This window comes from Mustela erminea, chromosome 19 (assembly GCF_009829155.1).
Source record: "Mustela erminea isolate mMusErm1 chromosome 19, mMusErm1.Pri, whole genome shotgun sequence".
Classification (NCBI taxonomy): domain Eukaryota; kingdom Metazoa; phylum Chordata; class Mammalia; order Carnivora; family Mustelidae; genus Mustela; species Mustela erminea.
In genome coordinates this window covers 45,842,203-45,864,206 of record NC_045632.1, presented here as the reverse complement: position 1 = coordinate 45,864,206, position 22,004 = coordinate 45,842,203, and the positions used below count along the sequence as shown (strand labels likewise).

Below are 22,004 nucleotides of genomic sequence, written 5' to 3'. Positions count from 1 at the left end.
TTTGTGCATCCGTTAGCCTGATGTGTCGTAAGGTAACAGAAAAGTCTAAGAGAGGTTATTTTCGGGGTCTGGAAACATTCAAAGATTTTTCCATATAAATTAATGGTAACTGCTGCTTCGCTTTACGCCATTTGGCCTATGAAAGTTTTCGCAGGAGCGCTCTACTTTCAGAAAGTGGGGGAAGCTAATATTGGGAGAAAGACAGAGATAAAAGACACATTATCAAGGACAAGTTTTCTCCATATACAGGCATCTGATAGACCTAATTCTGGGCATACAGTTACTGAAATGAGGAATGCAAGCAACCACTTGCAGACTTCCTCAGGGAGGGTTTTGTGAAGATTAATAGTTAAAAAATGACACAAGTTATCGAGGTGCGTGGGCTCCCTGCAGCACAGGAGATATGTAAATCCAAAGAATAATCATCAACATAATATCATCACCATTTCTAGAAACAGATTCTTCCCTAGGCCAGAAGAGAATTTCCAGAAGTATCTTTCCCTTTTGGAATTACAGAGTATGACAGATTTATTTCCACACAACTCACTTGCTTTCAGAGTTATTGTTTCCTCTTATTTTTCCCCCTTCTTTGGTGATAGAGAGGCCTGAGAACCGATTCTGTCAGGAAGTTCTTGGGGAATTTTCAGGAGGATGTACAAGTAAGTTATATGAATGACTGGGAGCGGCATCTTTTTTTTTTCTTATTTTATAAAAAATAGATATTCATAACCAATCTTTTGAACATATCTAATCAAAACCATGAATGACAAACATATCAGATAATTTTTTTCAGAGCATAAAGGATCCTTTTGGGGTAAGTTACTATCATTTCAATGTCTCCCTCTTACAGCAGATCAGGTAACATTTCCCCCATTACGAAAAGGATGTGCTATTAAATCCAGACCCCAAGACAGGATCTCAATTGCCCCCAAGACATCTGATGCCAATGTCCCAATTTTTTGAATTTATCGACTGAAATGTTGGATGGAGCAGGTTCAAGCATCTTGCTAAATAAAATATAGATTACATTTATCATTTCCCCTCAATCTACTAAAATCTTGTTACTTTTTCATGGAAGGAAATGAATCAGTTTGACAGGACTTTTTCTGTCAAGTGATATAAGTTCCCAACACTGTATTCACTGCAGATTATTCTAGAAGTGATTTGGCAATCATTTTTTCCAGGTAAAGTTCCAGATTAGGACATTACGAACGTCCTCTTTGCTTTTTTAAAAATAGAGGCATTAATCTTGCCTCTTTTCAGTCTTTCCAAGTTCTTAAAAATGAAGTTGCTCTCCCATGATTTTAGCCAACAACAACAGATTCCCTTATAAAAAAAAAAACTTCACCCTCCAAAAAATCTACTTAAAAAAGAGGTGTTTCTACCAGCATTTAAGTCATATTTAAAAGTTGATCATGTGAAAACAATGAGGAAGAAAACAGTCAAAGCTTAAGACCTCTACTTTGACAGGCCTGTTTCTAGATCTCTCCCATGGCATTAGATATGATCTGAATGGATTTCTGAACTGAATGGGCTCAAGCTCAAAGACAGGTATGGTAAATTTTCAGATTGTGTCCATCTTGTAGGTCTCACGCAAGTCAAAGCCATTATTTTCCAGAAATTTATTGAAAATCCACTGGGAAGTAAATGAGAAAAATGAGAAAAACAATGCGAAAAACTTGAAAGTTTATACCTTCTAACATAAATTACAGCAGCCATGGGGTCTGCACACTTCCTAAAATCTCAGAGTTTAATAAAAACTCAGTCACCACAGACCCAACTCTGTAAAAACCAAGATGGGAACACAAAGGCCACATCCTTGAGATGAAATTCAGATATCTTGGGTGCTTCTGGGTATCTCTAGGACTTGGGGTTTCTAAGTTTAATGGAGACAGATGCTTGTCTAAAGCCTCTGAAGAGGCTCTTGATAGGTCAAAGCCTGGTATTTACTAATCTTTGTGAGCCTGAAATTTTAAGCTCCTGTGTTCTTTCTTGGGTGCACCAGGCTGATTCCCAGTCCAGGTTATCCTATCTACCTGCCTCTCACTTTAGCCTCCAGATTGCTCAACACGGCTGAGGACATAAGACCTTGAGTGGACTATACCATCTGTGGTGATCTAGAATGTGCTAGCCAATCACAGATGGTTGCTGACTCCTAAACCAATTCCCCAAACCTGTTACTTCATACCTTTTCCATACTCCTCCAGCTCCCACCAACTGTACTCTTTCTTAATTCACAGCAGAAGATTTCAAACCCTTATTTCTTGAAACTGAGATTGGAATGAATTTCATCAACTGGTCCATGGCATTACCTTAAAGTGTCTTGCTCTGCACCCTCTTCTCCACCATAAAATGCCTTCATATCCTTACCCATTACCTCCTTTCTCTTATTCTACCTTGCTTCTGCCACAGATCCTTCCTGGGCTCTAAAGCCTGATCTTTATAGGTCCCTCCGTTCCCCCACTTCTTATTTCTCTCTCCCTACTCCTGTCTCCATGGCGTGCCTGTCCCCACCACTCTCCTATCTTTCTTTAATCAATTCACTTATATTTGGAAACCTACACATGCTCTATTCTCTCCTACTAAAACAAAACAAAACAAAACAAAACAAAAAACAAAACTTCCCCTGATTCTACTGCCTACCCTTCTATTCACTACCCGACTTCTTCTTTTTTTTAAGATTTTATTCATTTATTTGAGGCTTTATTTTATTATTTATTATTTATTTGAGGCTTATTATTGAGAGAGAGAGATCATAAGTAGGCAGAGGCAGGCAGAGAGAGAGAGGGAAGCAGGTTCTCCGCTGAGCAGAGAGCTGGATGTGGGGCTCAATCCCAGGACCCTGGGATCATGACCCGAGCAGAAGACAGAGGCTTTAACTCACTGAGCCACCCAGGCGCCTCAACTACCTGACTTCTTAAAAGACATATTCTCCAGTCTACGATGGAACACCCCCATCCCTGTGGACAGCTCTGACTACTGGAGAAAGACGGCCATTATTCTGAGCATGGAGCAATTTTCCTGTAGCTCTTGCCCACTGGTCCCTTGTGTCACCTTTTGAGACCACCCAGAGCAAGTCTAATTTCCTGACACAGACAGTCTTTCTTCTGTCCTGTCCTCTTTCCAATCTTTCTGAGATAGGCACTACCAGTTTCTTCAACTGGTCTTTATAAGACCTGATTCTGAGTTCTTTTGCTTCCTTGTTTTCAGTTTGACTCAAAGGGTAGTGTCTGAGCTTCCTCTGCTCCTCCACCTCTAACAGTAGAGCTGGGTTATCCCCTCCTCTGTTCTCCTAATTACACTTTGCTCAATACAATTGTTGAATTCTCCCACTATCAACTTAAACCTCTAAGATAGTGGTTCACAGAGTGTGGCCCCCAAGCTTCTATTTCAGAATGACCCAGGAAGCCTTAAAAATTGCTGATTCTTGGCACCTCAGTCTTGTTGAATCTAACAGTGGGTGGGGGGATGCAGTGACACCTGGGAAATTTATTTTATTTTTATTATTTTGGGGGGTGGAATACACATTTTAAACAAGAGTTCCAGATGATTCTTAATGTACACAAAACCTGGTGGAGGGGGGGATGCTCTCTAAACAGCTGTTGCCAAGCCTGCACCTAGCCCCCATGTTTCGCAGATGGATTTTTGGATCCAAGACAAGAATTTCCATTTTCTTGCATTATATTTTGTCTTGTTAGATTTGGTTCATTGCCTTGGCCTATCAAAATCTGTTGGACTCTTTCTTCTGTAACATAGGACTTCATGACAACCACACATAGATAAAGATGAAAAACCTTAATGTCACAGCACTCAGAATCTCCCTTCACGCTGACACCAACCATGGTGAACCAGTTCTACCAAACTCCTCCCCCTTCCACCAACCCAGAGAGAAAGAGTGCAAGCAGGCAGAATGGCAGGCAGTGGGAGAGGGAGAAGCAAGCTCTCCGCTGAGCAGGGAGCCCAGCACAGGGCCGGATACCAGCACCCTGGAATCGCTACCAATCTCCTACTTCATCTTTTCCCCATAAGATAAGTGGACAAACTGTCCTTTGCCAAGTTGCCAAATGCCTTGGTAAACCCCACCTGTTCTTTGTCTTCTATATTTCCCTGATCTGTTGTCATGTCAAAGAAGAAAATGAAGTATTCTTAAGGGTCATTTACATATGTCTTCTAGAATCTGTGGCCAGGCAATGGAGTATCATGTGCAGAATCCTCCGTACCTATGACCTTGTTCTGAATGCCTATGGCACTGAGGCATTGTATTACAAATGTTCTTGTCCACATTTTGACTCAATTACTAGCAAAGAGCTCTTGGACTCTGAAGTTGTATCTTATGTGTCTCTAAATATCTCATGGTAACTAGCACAATGTCTTACTTGTCTTTGAAAACTTTTCTTTGAATGAATGAATGAATTTTACGTTTTATTCCCACTAACTTACTCTACCTCTTTGTACAAGATGAAAGCAGACTCTGTAGTGAATATTAGGAGACTATGCTTCTTAGGCATGAAGGAAGTGGTGTGCCTGGACAGATCTCCACAGGCCCAATTATTTCTTTTAGTCACTGCCCATTCAAATGAGCTTGTCAGAATAAAGGCATTCTTTGAGATGCAGTGTGATGAAAACACTGAGAAATGATGACACGGTTTCTAAAACATCACAACTTTACTAGAATCTGTAGCAATGACCAAACAAGACATGGGAAAGTGCATTTCAGAAAAACCTTGGCGGTGTGCCCGAGTGGCTTGGTTGGTGAAGCAGCCAACTCTTGATTTCAGCTCAGGTCATGATCTCAGGGTCCTGGGATTGAGCCTCACACTGGGCTCTGCGCTCAGCAGGGAGTCTGTTTGAGGATTCTCTTTCTCCCTCTGTCCCTCCCCCACCTAAAATAAATATATATATATATATATTTTTTTTTTAAAAGAGAGAAACCTTGGCTTAGTGGAGCCACCTAAGTCAGCATAAAATGTAAACATATTATGGGCTTCATTCTAACAAAACCCCTTGTGATGACACAGACAAAGCAGATCAATAGGACATGAGATGCTAGACAAGGAAATCTAGCTTCCCTCTACATCACAACTGCTAACACATCTGAGTAATCCTCTGATTCATAAGAACAACTGTAAACGAAATGATGGCAAGTCTTGTGTTTTCTATGGCTCATGTGACCTTCTTCATGGTTGTATTCTGTCTTTCCTATTTTTCGTAGGTCAGAGAAGATTCCATAAATACTCCAGAACGTTGGAAAATGTTCTCCACTGGGAAAGCCAGATAGACTCAGGTCTACTTACTTGTTCTGCATGAGACACAGGGCAGTGATTCTCAACTAGGGGGGTGACTTTGCCTCTTTGCCCCAGGGATATCTGTTAATGTCTGGAGACGTTCTTACTTGTTACAACTCAGGAACACGAACCACTGGCATTTAGTGGGTAGAAGCCGGGGATGCTGCTAAATACCAAAGCACAGGACTGCCTTTTTCAACCAATAAAGAATTATCTGGCTCAACATGCCAATCATAATTATATCAATGAATTTTTTTCAATAAAAAATATCCAGTGCCACTATTGAGAATCCTTGGTCTAGGACTATGGTTCTAGTGCCAAACCTGGAAAGACTGATCCGTCTCAAAGGGAGCTACCTGTTGGGGATCTGTGAAGTAACCCATAGGTCACAAACACTGTAAGATATTTTGCGGTTCTATAGTGAGGCTGGAAGACCTACCTAGTGGGCTAGAGAGGTAGTAGAGAGGTTTTGGAAAACTCCTAATAGCTATACCTTTTACTTCAGAGTAGCTTACTGGAAAGGCTCTTAGTGAACTTTGCTCAGAAGGCAGCCTCTTTCTCGACAGATGAAGGAATGCAGGCTTGGTGGAATCATGCAAGGAGCATCAGTGAGCCATGTTCATGGTCATAAAAAAGCCCTGAACCACAGCTGCTAATGATGTAACTGGAGACTTAAGGCTCGAGGAATGTGAGGTGGACATGAAGCAAATGTACCAACTGGAAAGGGTGCTTTTTGGTGCTGACCGCAGAAAAGTCAGTCTTAGTTCTATTAAATGAAAGGGGAATTCACTTTACCTGAACCTCCTAGAGGACAGATACATTTTTCCCAACTTCCTGCTATTTTTTTATTTGACCATGATTTTAAACACCACCAGTTTTATAGATCATAGGGAAGCTGGTAGATTTAATGAAGCCTCCAGATGCCCCTTGAGAGATGATTACAACTCTAATTAAAAATGGAGGATGACAGACGAGAATCCCATGGGACTCTATAGGCAAGTGGCATTCATATGTCTTCTTTCATGGAAAAGATTACTTTGTTCATATCAGTCTGGGCTCTTCCCAGTAGTAAAAGATAGCGTTGCCAAATTCTAATACATTAGGACATTTAATGTGGTTCAAAGATCAGGGAATGTTTCAAGCTGTAGGGGACAAAAAGTTTATCAGCTAAGCTGGACTTTCATTTATTTCATATGCCTGCACTCACCATCATCTCTAAGATTACACATTGCCCAGAATACAAAAGGCATCACCTAAATGAAGTCTGTCTTAGTATCACAGTGAAGCATGGAGAACAAGGGAGGTATTAGTAGGGCAAATGAGGCTTAGGGCTTCAGACCCAGAACTTTAGGGACTGGGTAGGTATAGCAAGTCAGAGTAGATGGTGGGGTCACAAATCCAGAAAATCAAATGAAGTTTAAAACATTCCAAAGTAGGTCTTGAAGGTCAGGGCAGTCAAATATATAGACAAAGAGTTATCAGTTTCGGATGACAGAAACACTCATAAGAGGTCATCTTATCACAAGAAGCTGATCTTCTAACCCATACAGTGCTGGTCATGTTGGCTAGTCATTGGAGAGTCTTGGTTCTGAAAGTGAAGTCATACTACTTAATCTCCATGGTCAGAGTGTAGGGGTGGGAAGGAGAGAGCCAGATGCAGAAAGGTAAGGCTCATTGGAAGGCTTTGAATTAAGTGGCATTTCTACATATAGATATTAATGCAGCCCTGGGGCTGGATTTCAGTAGCCTCCCTAGTCATATGCCTAACTTCCAAAGGCAAAGGTGGTATTACATCTTCACAAAATGTACTTGCATCTCTTGACTCAATGCACATCTTTACCAAAAGGAAAGCAAACAGGAGAGAGTTGGGCCAACATGAAGCCAATTGTACATGAACAAAGGGTCTAATATAAGAAACATCGAGGACTCCACTGTGATGAAATCATGGAGGCATTGACCATACTACCCATTGACACTCCACTGGCTGTCATAAATCGGGTCTGGTCTCTGACAACAGAAGCCCAGTGAATCCAGATTCATTTCTAGATAGGATGAATGCACCAGGCAGGGCTTTCCTTGTTGCAGTCACAGAACATGAAGTAGGATGTCACTCTGGGAGACTGACCTGCAGGTCTTAATAATGATCATCATGTCTTTTATTAACGACCAGCAAGATTTGGAGATTCCTCCCACCAATGTCCAGGCCTGGGGAATTGTCTGCAGGGTATAGGGATGAAAAGTATTTCTAAGCCCAAGCTGTGGTTGCTTTGAGGCTGGAGGTCCTCAAACTCATCTTCAGCCTCGATTCTTCCCCAGATCCTAAATTGGATTCAGAAAACATCTACCCATGATTGCCAGTTAGGCTGTGTTTCCTCTGCTGGGAATGCCTTCCCTCTTTTCCTTCAGTATCCACCAGAAACATCTTCTCCAGGACCCCCTCAACAGGCTGCATTGCTTTCTTTCTACTCTGTGCTTTCCAAGTTCGGTGTATACAACTTTATTTAACTACATTGGTGATTTTTTGGTCTACTTGATTATCTCTTTCCCGTGGCTGATGACTTTGAGCTCAGGGATCATTTGTTTAGGCACTCCTAAATCTCCCTCTTTTTTATTTAATTAAAAAATTTTAGGGACGCCTGGGTGGCTCAGTGGGTTAAGCCGCTGCCTTCGGCTCAGGTCATGATCTCAGGGTCCTGGGATCGAGTCCCGCATTGGGCTCTCTGCTCAGCAGGGAGCCTGCTTCCCTCTCTCTCTCTCTGTCTGCCTCTCCATCTACTTGTGATTTCTCTCTGTCAAATAAATAAATAAAATCTTTAAAAAAATTTTTTTTAAATTTTTTTGGTAAACATATAATGTATTTTTAGCCCCAGGGGTACAGGTCTGTGAATCGCCAGGTTTACACACTTCACAGCACTCACCATAGTGCATACCCTCCCCAATGTCCATAACCCCACCACCCTCTCCCTCCCCCCCTCCCCCCAGCAACCTTCCGTTTGTTCTGTGAGATTGTCTCTTATGGTTTGTCTCCCTCCCGATCCCATCTTGTTTCATTTATTCTTTTCCTACCCCCACACCCCCCACGTTGCATCTCCACTTCCTCATATCAGGGAGATCATATGATAGTTGTCTTTCTCCAACTGACTTATTTCGCTAAGCATAACACCCTCTAGTTCCATCCATGTTGCCGCAAATGGCAAGATTTCATTTCTTTTGATGGCTACATAGTATTCCACTGTATCTATACACCACATCTTCTTTATCCATTCATCTGTTGATGGACATCTAGGTTCTTTCCATAGTGTGGCTATTGTGGACATTGCTGCTATAAACATTCGGGTGCACGTGCCCCTTCTGATCACTATGTTTGTATCTTTGTATCTTTAGGGTAAATACCCAGTAGTGCAATTGCAATGTATAGTTTTTGAAAGTACTTCTTCATTCTCAGAACATTATCCACTGGAGACAAAGATTATTATAGATGACAACCCTGAGTACATCAATAAAGATTTTTCAAGATGCGAGGACTTGCAACACAGATCTCTTCTACTCTCCATTCACCTTTGCAAACCCATAAATTCAGTATTCAGGAGACCCAGTGGAACACTCAGCACATATCCTTGACGGCTCTTGGAAATCAGTTCTGTTGGTGTGTAAGTTATTCCAAAAAGGGGGTTTAGGCTCATTTGCAAACATGGTAGTATAGTATCACACAACAACAGGGTCAAAGAATGAACTAGAAGGTACCTTAGAGATAGATTAGTCTGAACTGAAGCTGCTAATGCCCAGCAGGAGAGGGAAGTAATTCAACCACGGACACACAGCTGGTGAGTAGCTAAACCTGGCTTGAAACCAAACGTGATGATCTTAAACCCTTCTGCTGTTCAATAGTGATTATATATACGTGTGTCTGTGTATATATATACACACACATATATGTATATGCATATGTGTGTACACACATGTACGTGTACACATGTACGTGTGTACACACATATATGTATATGCGTATATATGTGTGTACGCACATATACGTATATATACACACACACACAAATATATGTATATGTGTGTATACACACACACATAGTACACACATACACACACACACACACACACGAAAGGATAAAGTCCTGCACCACATATACTGAGTTGTCTGCAGAAACCAAAAGGCCTACTGAAACAATAACCCATTTCAATTGAAGGCAGCCTTGTCGGGAATAGGCCCAGAGCCTCACCAGCACCCCTCACCCCCCCCAGAAAACAGAGCATTGTTTCCATCCAAACCTTGCACTGAAAGGAAGCCTGTCAGCTGGCAATGACCTCGTGAGACAACTTTGGGGAGAGCAAAGGGCCGAAAAGAGAAAGGCCTCATTCTCACTGCAAACAGGAAAAGGGAAGAGAAAAAGAAAGCTCTGTCTCCACACAAGGTTTGCTGGGCTGGCTATGAACTGTTCCAGTACGTTCCATCAAATAGACGCCTTCATAGAATCAAGCCAAGCGCGAACACCGGCTCTGGGACTCCCACTCCCGGGACACACACGGGCCCGCTCACACATGCTCTTGCTCTCTCGCACCCTGGGAGAGCACTTATATGGGTTTCATGAGGCTAAGTAATAAACACTTTGTCTTCACCCTGCTATTTATGGGTTGCTTGGGGCATCCTGTTCTCTCCACTGCCCTTACCTGAACAGACGGCTCCCGCAGACCCCACACTTAACAGGGACAACAGTAAATGTGAAAGGCTCTGTGCACCCCACACGCTCCCGTTTTCCCGGCCACCAGTGCTTAATTGCAGAGAAAGGTCAGTCTGCATCCATTTACCTAGTCTCTGTGCTCCCTTCCTTGAGGTTAAATCTGTTCTCCTTTATTCCTGGGTCCCCATTTTCTTCCTTCCTTTCAGACATCTAAGACATCTCTCAGAGATCCCCTTTTCTATTCTACCACCGCCAGGGACGCTTCCATTCTTCCATGATGGCTCAACCATCTAGGAAAACAAGACCGACTCCGAAAACAGCAAACCACCGGCCGTGGCCTCCAGCAGAGGTTCTGGGGGCTCCCCCCGGGCGTCGGCACACATGCAGAGTTAAAAAGCTGATCCGGCCCTACCTGTCGCCGACTTCAGGTGCGCTCAGCAGCCTTGTGCTTCCCTTGCACCCACTGTGTTAGGGATGTCAAGGGAAAAGATGCACGTCTGGAAGCCAAAAAGCGTGGCTGGGCCAACGGATGCCTGAAAGCCGCAGGGGACGACTCCAGAAGCGTTCACGGTGGACAAGGTTGATCACTTTGGTCAGGTGTGGGGCCCTTTTCCCTTAGCTCCTTTGGGGGTTTCAGGGCTATCCGAGCCGACGGGGCCTGTGTGAAGACGATGAGTCACGGCCGCATCCTGTGCACCCGGGGGCCGTCACGCGAGCCTGGAGCCCTGCCACCTGTCAGTCTCGTCTCCATCTCGGGCTGGACCCACGCATCCTGAAAGATGGGACAGAGGAGGATGCGTTAACTCGGCCTCTCCCCATGGAACGCAGTCCGCCATGGCCACACTGATTAAATACAGGACATTATCTCACCATAATGCCCTCCTGGCCGCTTTCCCAGGAAAATTCTAACTAATCACAAAAATAGAAAGAAAAACGCACCCTGGATTCCATTCCTCGTCTTAAATGAGTGATGTGTTCACTTTTATTTATTTTTCTGGAAGCAAGGCGGGAAAAGAAAATGAATTTTAGGGCTTAGAAAAACAAGCTACTAATAGTACGAAGTCGAGCCCGGCTGGGGTGCAGACAGCTGGGGTGTAGCCGGCATGGCGTTGTGGGTGAGTCCCAGGCCTGCTCCTGGCTCTCAACTCTTGAGTTTCAAACCAGAACACCTGGCAAGTCAAGGGCTGCGCAGGGTTTGGAGGTGGGGCAGGTAGTGGGGCCAGGTGTGGACACTCAGGCACCCATGCAGGCTGGACACTCAGTAGCATTGTCCTTCGGACACTCCTTTTCAGCAATGCCTGCAACCTTTTCTAGCATCTTTCTTTCTGGATACTCATGCACGGTTCAGAATATCCCCTGCCTGGAAGTTTTTCCTGGAGATTCACCTCCCTAATTCTTACTCACCCTTTAGAGACCAGAGCAAATGGCACTGCTTTCAGGAAACCTTCTTCAAGAACCTCTCCCCTAACTCTGGTCCCTGTGCTGGTGTTCTCGACCTTCCCTTCATGTCAATCACGGGGCCGAAACCGATTGCATTGTGGGTGGTCTAAGGGCTGTCTCTTCCCTGAGATCCCTTAGATCTCGTCTTGTTAACCACTTCATACCAGCCTGGTACGTAGCTGTTTAATAAATATCTCTGCTAGACGGAGTGCTGCAGATGGACCGGCCCAGCCTGAGGATGGTACCTTATATTACACGTAGGTCCCCTGCTAAGAAGCACAAAGCAGATGTGGATGCAGATCATGGTTGGGTTGGGGGGGGGGGTCCTGTGACCCCAAGGACCATGACTTGCCCAAATAATTCCTGCTCTTTCTTTCTTTTCTTTTTTTTTTTTCATTCAGGGATGTCTTCACCGAGAAACTATGGGAGAGTTCAAAATCCTGAAAACCAGCTGCTGAGATGCTTCTCATAGTGTCAGACTGAATGAAGTGAGAATAAAGGACACACCTCTCACCCCTCCTACCTCTCCACCTGCCCCCTCTTCTGGCACTAGAATCCCAGCCCTGCCATCCCTCATCATTGCTCCAGCTGCAGTAATGGGTACTGCTACTTGATGGCAAAGTTCTAGCTGAGCTAATTAAGCATACTGAGCTAATAACCTTCCATTTTGGGACCGGTATTATTCATAATTTAATGTATTGCTGCTGAAACATTAACCTTTCGACAACTGGCATGTTGCCCACAGCAGCCCAAGTGCTGACCATCTTTCAGTAAAATGAGTATTATTGTTAAAACAGGTATAAATCATTCATGGCCGCAGCTTTTGTGTCAGACCCTATGTGAAAATAAGCAGTAAGCTGGGTAATTTATTTACCTTTTGGTGATTATTTTTTATGATTTTATGATCATATTCAATGATTCATAAACATTGGCCTGGTGCCATTTTGTAATCATTTCACATGTTAAATATTGTGTGGCTGTTCTGCTTTTCATCTTTAAAAATTTCAGGATTGATACCGGGCAACTTAATCCAGACACAAATGCAATTTCATTTGAAAGCAAGGCTCAGGGGTGGGGGTGGGGGTGGGGGGGTGCTGAGTCCCAACACCATTCATTTTAACCAAACCATTTTCAACTGAGCTGTTTGGTGCTTCCCCTCGCTCAGGCATTGCACTTACAGGAGCAAACTTTCTTTGAAGTTTAACACACAGAGGGTGCCTTGAAATCTGAATAAAAGCACAGGAAAACAGTTAACAAGCTTCTGGTGGGGAAGATGATGGGAAGGAGCCCAAGGGTGGAGGAAGGCCTGGAAACTCTGGCCTCGGGCCAAGAAGGTTGGAAGCCACAAGCCTTATTCCCAGCACCTGGTTGGAGAATGTGATTCTATGCCCCGGGGGGGGGGGGGGGGTTTTTCCAGACTTTGCTCTTGCCTGCTCGCCTGCTGGCTCCTGCTGCTGGCGCTGGGTCTGGGCTCCCATAACGGTTCCGGAAAGTAGCATTTTCTTCTCATGACAGCAAGTTCAAGAGCTGGAGGCTGAGAGGTGGGCAGGTCTCTCACGGCCTGTCTGCGAGCTTAAGAGACCTCCCCACATTCCACAGACTCTCTTACGGGTTTCCCTTGGTGTTTCTTCAACCAGTGAAAACAAACATTTCCTCCTACGTGGTAGGGATGATGGTCTGATGGGGGCGGGGAGACAGGGCAGGAGAAGGCAGGTAGTGAGGGATGGGGTGTTCAGACTCCTCCTTGAAGCAGCTTGCTTCTGGAGACCATCTCATGTCAGGACCAGAGGGGAACTCGGCCAGAGGAGACAGGTGCCATCACCCCAGATGTGGGAGGTGAGGTCTTGAAATGCAGCCACAAGTATGCGCCATAAACAAACACCCACATCCGTAGGGGAAGCCCAGGCAAGAGGAAGATCATAGATGCATTTCACTCTGGGACAGTTTGGATAGAATAGCTCTGAGATAGCTCCTTACTGTCTTTTCTACCTTCCATTTATTTAATTTCCCATTTATAGCTTTCATTTTTTAAAATTGATTGTCTGGTTTTAGGATTTATCTGGAGGTGTCTATCATCCACCTGTCTATCTACGTATATACCTACATATATATGTGTGTGTGTGTGTATGTCTGAAAATTATTTTAATAGCTATCATTATTTAATTTTTCAGTGTACAATTCATTGGCATCAATCACTTTTACAGACAGGAAAATTCTCTCTACTATTTCCAAATTTTTTATCGCTCCAAACAAAAACTCTGTGTCCATTCTGCTTAACTCCCCACTCCCTCCTATCCCATCTCCTGGAAACGTCTAACCTACTTTCTATCTTCATGGATTTCACTGTTCTGGATATTTCACATAAGTAGAACCTACAATGGCTGTTGTTTTGTGGCTGGCTTCTTTTACTTAACATAATGTTTCCAAGGTTCATCTATGTTGCGGCATGTATCAGAACTCCATTTCCTTTTTAGGGCTGAATAACATTCCATTGTATGGATATACCACATTTTGTCTAACCACTCAACTGTTGAGGGACAGTTGGGTTGTTTCTACCCTTTGGCCACTGGGTATGTTGCTATGAACATTAGTATACAAGAATCTGAGCCCCTAAAATACAGAAACTAGTATTTCTTGACTGTTACATTGTTTTCTCATAAAAGGTCACTGCACCTTACTTAAACACACATCTACTTTTATATTGAGTGCTCTACTTGCTAGCTTGGCAGAGCTGGCCTGGGTACAAGGAACAAAGCCACTCAGGCCTGGGAATTACTTTCTAGACATCCTGTCAACACTTCTGCCCCAGAGGACTTCTTGCAGTCACTTTCCAGCATCTCTGAGGCTGGTGCAGGTTGTGAATTCTATGCTAGGAGCTTCCGTTCTCTATATTGGACTTGCTAAAACAGGCTTGCGTCTCAGGTATGATAAAGAAAAAATTAAGAAACCGAATAACCTGGCATGAGTGAAATTTCCTTTCAATCATGTCAGCCAGAGCAGATGTTGTCATGAAATTTGATGTTATGGATTTATTTCCTAATATAAAGTCTAAAAGGGAAAACAGCATAAGAGCTGAAATGTGAATTGGACATGTCTATAGAGTGTGAATTGGATTCAAGACAAAATATTGTGAATGGTTAATAGGGTCAGTCTAAGTATACTTGCTAAAATAATCTCTTGGATATGCAAATATTCTGAGAACTACACTGTCAAATATCTATTGTATCCTCTTATCTATGTGTTCACAGAGCTGCTACATGTTATAACAAATGAAAAATGTGAATTTAAAAAATAATGTCACCCTAAAATAATACTTTACTTTGAATAGTAATTTTTGTTGTCGGGTTTTTTTAAATTTTTGTCACACACCAGGCAGCCAGGTTCTTAAAACAGCATTATTTGGAAATATTAAGAGGTGAGCTTTGTGTGTCCTGAGGAAAATCAGAAGCGGGGGTGGGGGAGGGAGGGAGCAGGAACAGGTCACATGTTCCTCTCCATCTGGGTCCCTTGGTCTGCTCTTAGGACCTGCCATGCCTTGTTATTATCCCAGAGGAACTTCTGCTTCTCATTCTCCGGGGCCCTGTTGGGGGAATTCCCTTTCCTGGGAACACTGTCTCCAGGACATGAGATGCCACTTGGATGTTCACCATCTCACCATTGCCATGAGTCCATTACACATGAGCAAAGGGGCAAGGGGAATTCAGATAAGGAGCACTCACAGAGAAGCCTTAGGTTTGACTGCTGACCATTTCCAAAACTCCACCATAAAACTGCTCCTTAAAACTGGAAGCAAGGAGACGAACAGACTGAGTTTCATTTAGTTTCTTTTCCTCTCGTTTCCCTAATTTCTGTGAGTTGGGCTAATGAGCAGAGAAAGAATGAAAAGGTGGACAACAAAGGGATGACCCTACATTACTTCTCATATTCTGGAACAGCCTCTGGCCCGTTGTAGGCAGTCAGGAAAATATTTATCAAATGAACAAATAAACACCGGTCAGTAGATCCTCACGAGTTGACTGGTGGGTGTGCCTTGTTTCCTCTTTGGTGTGGCCAAATAGGGTTGGCTGGGTTTGATTAACTTTGTGAATCCTTGGTAAAATTTAGGTCTCAGGAATACGAGGAAGCAGCAGAGCTCAAGAGAGCACATTCACCCCACTTCAACCGGAACAACTCCCAGTTTGGTTGTTGTTCTTGGCTTCATTTATTTAGGTTTTTAGGTTAGAATTCCCAGGATTTTCTTTAAAAAGGATTCTGAGGGCAAAACATTGGAGAACAACGGACTCCCAGCACTTCTCTGGTGTCCTTCTCTTTACCCATTAAAAGAGCCCACCGTGTCCTTTCTCTTGTGCTCCAGACTCTTCTCATCATTCCTTCTGTACCCTTCGAAGCCCATCGGGTCTGTACGCCATCAGCTCAGAGTCCTGCTTGCTTTTGCCCTATCCAGTCTGATGCAAATGCCCTTCCATCCCCCACCCCATTTGCACCCTTATACCAAGGGTTTCTCAATTGTGGCCGTGGCCCATCTTATCAGAGTTTCTGGGGGTACTAGTTAAATACACTCATTACTGGGCCCCATCCAAGGTCTACCAAAGCAGAATTTCTAAGGTCAGTTTGGACCCCTCAGAATTATTTGTAAAATTGAGAACACTGTCTTTTGGCATGGGTAAGATGATTACCATATTAATAAAATATTGTAGTACTGCCGAGCTATCATGATTGGGATTCTGTAAAGCTACTCCTTTCCTGCTTGTATGTGGAGGGAAGGCACAGGATTGGGGTTTGGTTTGAAGTTGACGTCTGCCATTTGTTGACTGGAGAAAGAAGGAATCCAGATGAAGTGATATTAGCTCTTTGGGGGCCTAAAATGTAGTCATTAGAGGCAAGCATTCTGGAACCTTTTACAAAGCTCTCCGCTCTCCCCTCTTCCTTTGATTTTTACAACTAGAAGGGTGTACTTGGAAAAGCAATCCATTTCTTTCCTTTGAATTATCCTAATTTCTTCATTTTCTCATAGGATTCTGGAGCCACAGTTCTAGAGAGATGGTCTAACAATGAATTTCTCAACCTTGGCACTACTGACATTTTGGGCCAGATACCACTTTGCTGTGGGGGTTCTCCTGTGCATTGGGGCACCATCATTCATCCCTACTCAGTAGATGCTAGTAGTACCCCCCCTCCCCGAGTTGTGACAACCAAAGGAGTCTCCAGAGACACCCAAAAGTGTGATGGCGGGGAGATGCTAAACTGCCCCTGGTTGAGAATGCTGCTCTAAGGGAAATCCAGCTCAGTGCCAGAAAGTATAGCATTTCTTCTGAATTCAATTTCATTTTGAGATCGGCTTCTTCCTGACTTCCTTATTTTTGTTAACGACACCACTGCTTCCACAGGCCACAAGCGCCCAAACTCAACCCTACAGTCATCCTCTCCCTGTTCCCCACCCCTCCCAGTGTGCCCCTCACGAATCTGGGGCTACCTCCTCAGTACCGTTTCTACCCACGATCACTTCTGCTCCTCTAGATGAAGAATTGGGAGGCATTCGTGTACACTGGCCACAAGATGCCTCTCAAATGCAGGGTACATGTCCCCTCTTTCCCCCAACATTTATTTTCTGTCCACTTTTTGGGGATGTATCTCTGCATGCTTATTGATTTCTTCCACTGTACTTGAAGCTCCCAGGACCAAGTTTCTTTCCTGTAAGTCATCTTTGCTTTTCTATAGCATAGGACCTCCCATGATGTTGGTGCCTCGAAAACTGTTTGTTGAATTGAACAGGTGAATTTCTCAATCACAGGCCCCCTGCTGATGTGTAGCGATATTTGTATAGATTTTTCAACCTTCCAAAGCACTTTTGCAATCATTATCATAGCCGGCCTTCCTTTCCTTGGTATTTGCTTCTTTCAGTATATCTGCATTTGCAAAGATGGAAATTAAGAGAACAACAACCACTTGGACTTGAGCTTAGAACCTCACTTTGTCACCCACTGGGGGATCTTGGGCAAGTTCCTAACCTCTCTTAGCCTCAGTTTCACCTGCTGTAAAAGGGGAGTAATAATAGCACCTAACTCATAGGTTATTGTAAAGGTTGAAAGAAAAAAAAAACACGTGAGTGCTTAATGTAGTTCCTAGCACATGTCGGGTGCTCAATACATGGTAGCCATTGGGTCCTGGTGTCCCTCTATTTAAATCTCTGTAAAGGCCTCCGCTGACTTCCAGTTCTATTGAAGGAGGTTTAAAATCCTGGTCCAAGAGCATCGTGGAGCTCCAAGAACTGCCCCATATCCCTCACACTCAATCACCCCAACCCAGACTCTCTCTCTCTTCCTCCAACAAGACGTGCATGCCCCCATTCCCTCTAGGTCTTTCTGGAGTAGCTCCCCCGACCTGCAGCATCTGTCCTCCCCTTGGCTACCCATTTGCAGATATTGCCGAGAATTAATTACTTCCTCATCTGTGTTTCCACGGTACTTTGAACCTCCCTCTATTATGGCACTTTTCATATTGAATTACAGTTAATTTGTTTTTGTATCTGAACTCCTCTGTGAGTCCATGAACTCCTCAGGGTGGGGATTAGGTCTCATGCCTCTTTCTGTCCCAGTCACAGTGCCTAGAAAATCCTAAGAGTTTGATGGATGTTTTCTGGGTTTAATAAAATAACCTTTTTATTTGTAGACATCTTCATAGAGATATTTTACATAGATCATTTTCCTGGATCTTTAAACCAAACCAGGATTGTTCAGGCAGATACTGAGAAAGACCTAAAATAAAGACAAGAGGTTTGGTAATTTGGCCTAAGTTCCAAGTTACCTGGGGGTATTCTGATGCCTCTTGACATCTGTGTTAGATGTGCCTCTTAGATCCCTGAGCTTCTGTTCCTCCTGACCTTTGTCATCATGTTCTGCTTATTTCTGTTTCCTTCAATTAGAGGGCAAGCTCTCCAAGGGCAAAGATCTTGTCTTGTTCTTCATTTCCATACCTTCTACCAGGTGCCAGGTGGCTGGATGAATGTTTACAAAGTAAGAATCTGTGTAATTTTACATTTCCTTTTTATTTAATAAAGTTGAAGTTCTTTACCAGCTCTGAGAAGACTTTAAATGTATGCTGGTTTTAGTCTGGTGCCAGTTTTTGGTTTCCAGGACTCTGGTTTTAGCAGAATGAACACCGAGGATTAAACAAGCAGCATATGTAGAAACTTCTTCTCCAATGATGATGCTCTTCAAAAGCTATAAAAGACAGAGCAGTGAGATAGCTGCCATGCCACTGTCCAATTTTGTTATCTTTATTGTGCTCTTGGGCCTGGTCAAATCTGTCAACCAAGCTGACGTGACACTTGCAGCTAGTTTTATGAAAATGGGAATTTTTGTGCAACAGCAAGAGAAGCTTTTGTAATTCTGTGCAAGTTGAAAAAGACTGGGGGCCAATTTGGCCTTTGAAGATGTGGCTTCGCCTCCTTGTCTCCATCATTCATCATAGAGGTCTTTCTTTGGAAACTTTAGGTAATCAAAATATTTGTCATTTATCCATCGGCAATGATGATGATATGCCTGTGTGCAGTTAGTCGGTCCAGTTCCAAGGGTGCTCTCATGTGATAATGATGCCACAGTGCACTTGGTCACTATGTGGGGGATGAGAAGTGGGTCATGACGTTGCTTTCTTAACAGGCATTATGAAGTCATGCTAAAGGATGGGACTAACTTTCCATCTAACTCAATGGCAGGTGAGTCACTTGCAACACTATGTAAGTATGGATTTTAAAAATTACTATTTGGTTTTGTTTATTTCCAACCGTCTTAAGGAAGAAAAACATCTAAAACAGCTTCAAAGGCACAGGGAGATACAAGAGAGCCCTCTATGCCCAACCAACAAATGCTTTTGCATCTGCCTACTGCAAGATAGCATGCGTCTTCACTGACTCACACAATAAGGTTGATAATTCCCCGCTCTGTACCACCCCTGCACCCCAAGTAAACCTATTCTGTTGTGTGGCTACCATTGTATGGCAGGTGTTTATTCCCATGTCTGTGAGCATCTTGAGGGCAGGAGAGTGGCTTATTTATTTCTGTACCCCACCTACCTAGCACGGCTCTTCAATTAAGGATGATGATGATGATAGTGACGATGGTGTATATTACTGGATAGACTCAATTTTGGATATGCCCCGCTCACCACTCACCACCCCATTCCTTTCTCAACTCATCTCTAAACATAACCACCAGGACCTCTCTGGCTGTCTCCACGAGCCCCACTCCTTCTCCTCTCCACCGGGCCCGTAGAGGTAGGGGCACAGTACTGCAGTGAATCTAGCTTTCTCTACTGTGGTTAGAAGAGGGTTAAAGTTGAGGTTTCTAATTGCTCCCGTGAGGTCTTATTACCTGTTGATTAGGTCCTTTTGGGATCAGCATCAAACCGACAACAATAATAAACACTCCCTTCTTTGGAACTCAGTAATGACCCTGCCTGCCCTGCAGGCCTGCTGGCTGTGGGGAGGGGCTTTGTGCGGGCCTAGAAAGGGCAGGCCATGTTAGGGGACATTTCCCGGAGATTTGGTGGTGCAGGCTGAGAGGCTGCTAATAAGCTGATGCGGACCAGCTTGAGATTTTTGGCTGGCCAGAGGCGCCTCTGTTGTTATAACACAAGGCGCCTCAGAGAGGACCCTCCACAGCCAGCCCGAGGACTTGAGAGAGGTGTCTGGGTGGTCTTTCCATAGGACTTGAGGAACTTCTGGAGAATGGCCTGGGAACTGTTTCATGTGTATTTCTCCAAACGCTTGCCTATGTACATTTAAATGTGAAGGAGTGAAAAATGTGTGTGTGAATGAAGGTGTTTATGTGCATGCAGATAGTGGTTACTTTTTAAAGATTTATTTATTTGAGAGAGAGAGAGAGAGAGAGCATGAGCAAATGTGGCAGAGGGGCAGAGAGAATCCTAAGCAGACTCTGCCCTGAGCTCGGAGCCTGACGTGGGGCTCGACCCCATGACCCTGAGATCATAACCCAAGCTGAAACCAAGAGTAGGGTCCTTAACTGACTTCCCCACCCAGGCATCCCAGTTTAGTGTTTTTATTACAAAAATGCAATCGTACTAAGCATTTTGTCCAGCAAATTGTTTTTTGTTTGTTTGTTTGTTTGTTTTACCCTAACCCAACCATCTACCTTGGGCAACTTTCCATGTCAGTGCATAAAGATTTGCCTCAGTCTGGTGAACTGTTTATAGTAATCCAGAATAGAATCAAAGGACATTTAACTATTATCTAGTTGAACATTTGTTTTTTTAGTTGAACATTTCAACTGTCTCCAGTTTCTTGGTGTTACAAATAAAACTGCAGTGAACATCTTTACATATTTTCTCATGTACTTGCACAAGGACTTCTTTAGGATACATAAAAAAACTTGTGCCTAGTTGCATACCCAATAGTAATATCTGACTGTGTCCTTTCCATGGCCTCCAGATAGTATAATTTTATTTATTTATGACAATTTAATCATAAAAAATATATCTCAGTGATATTTTAATTTGAATTTCTCTGATATGACATTGCATTTGTTATGTAATTTAAAAATATCTAGTTCAAACCTAAAAAAAATTATAAGAATAATCCAAAGAGTTTCCACATACTCTTTATGAAGGTTCAATTCTTTATACTTTGTCCCATTTATCTTTTACTTCCCCTCTCCATCTATATCATTGCTGTCTAATATGGTAGCCACTAGCCACATGTGGTTATTTAAACTTAAATTGAATAAAGTTAATAATTCAGTTCCTTAGTTGCAATAGCCATATTTCAAGTGCTTGCTGGTCATATGTAGCTCTTGGCTCCCATACTGTCCGAGCACATATAGAACACTTCCATCATCGTGGAAAGTTCCAGTGGAAAGCTCTGTATTATATAAATTCATATTTTTTGAGCCATTTAAGAGTTAACTGGAAAAATACCCTCAGACACTTCAATGTGTACTTCCTAAGAAAAAGAATTTTTTCTTAAATAGAATTTTTAAAAGATTTTATTTACTTATTTGAGAGAGAGAAAGAGTACGAGCTGGGGGTGGGGTAGAGGGAGAAGCAGACTGCCCACCGAGAAGGGAGCCTGATGCAGGACTCTATCCCAGGACTCTGGGATCAGGACCTGAACTGAAGACAGCTGCTTAATGGACTGAGCCACTCAGGTGCCCTAAAATATTTTCCTTTTTTTTTTTCTTTTAAGATTTTATTTATTTATTTGACAGAGAGAGACACAGTGAGAGAGAGAACACAAGCAGAGGGAGTGGGAGAGGGAGAAGCAGGCTCCCCGTGGAGCAGGGAGCCTGATGCAGGGCTGGATCCAAGGATCCTGGGATCATGACTTGAGCCAAAGGCAGATGCTTAATGACTGATCCACCCAGGTGCCCAAGAATATTTTCTTATATAACCACAGTATGGTCATATAAATTGAGAAATTTAACATCAATATGATATTGTCTAACCCACTGATTAAATTTGAACTTAACCAAATGTCTCAATATTTTTCTTCATGGCTATTGTTTTTCTTGATCCAGGATCAAATATAGGATTAGACCTCGAATTTTAGTTGTCATGTCTCTTTATGCCATTG

At 43.2% G+C, this 22,004-nt stretch overlaps 1 protein-coding gene across 1 annotated transcript in view; it reads right to left on the bottom strand.

The window, feature by feature from the left end:
* The window catches only part of LOC116579026 (basic proline-rich protein-like), an 822,180-nt gene that overhangs the window by 33,272 nt on the left and 766,904 nt on the right, over positions 1-22,004 (bottom strand). The window contains exon 8 of the mRNA XM_032323799.1: positions 10,392-10,751. The gene's annotated coding sequence lies outside the window, so the exon portion shown is untranslated. The remainder of the gene's footprint in view (positions 1-10,391; positions 10,752-22,004) is intronic.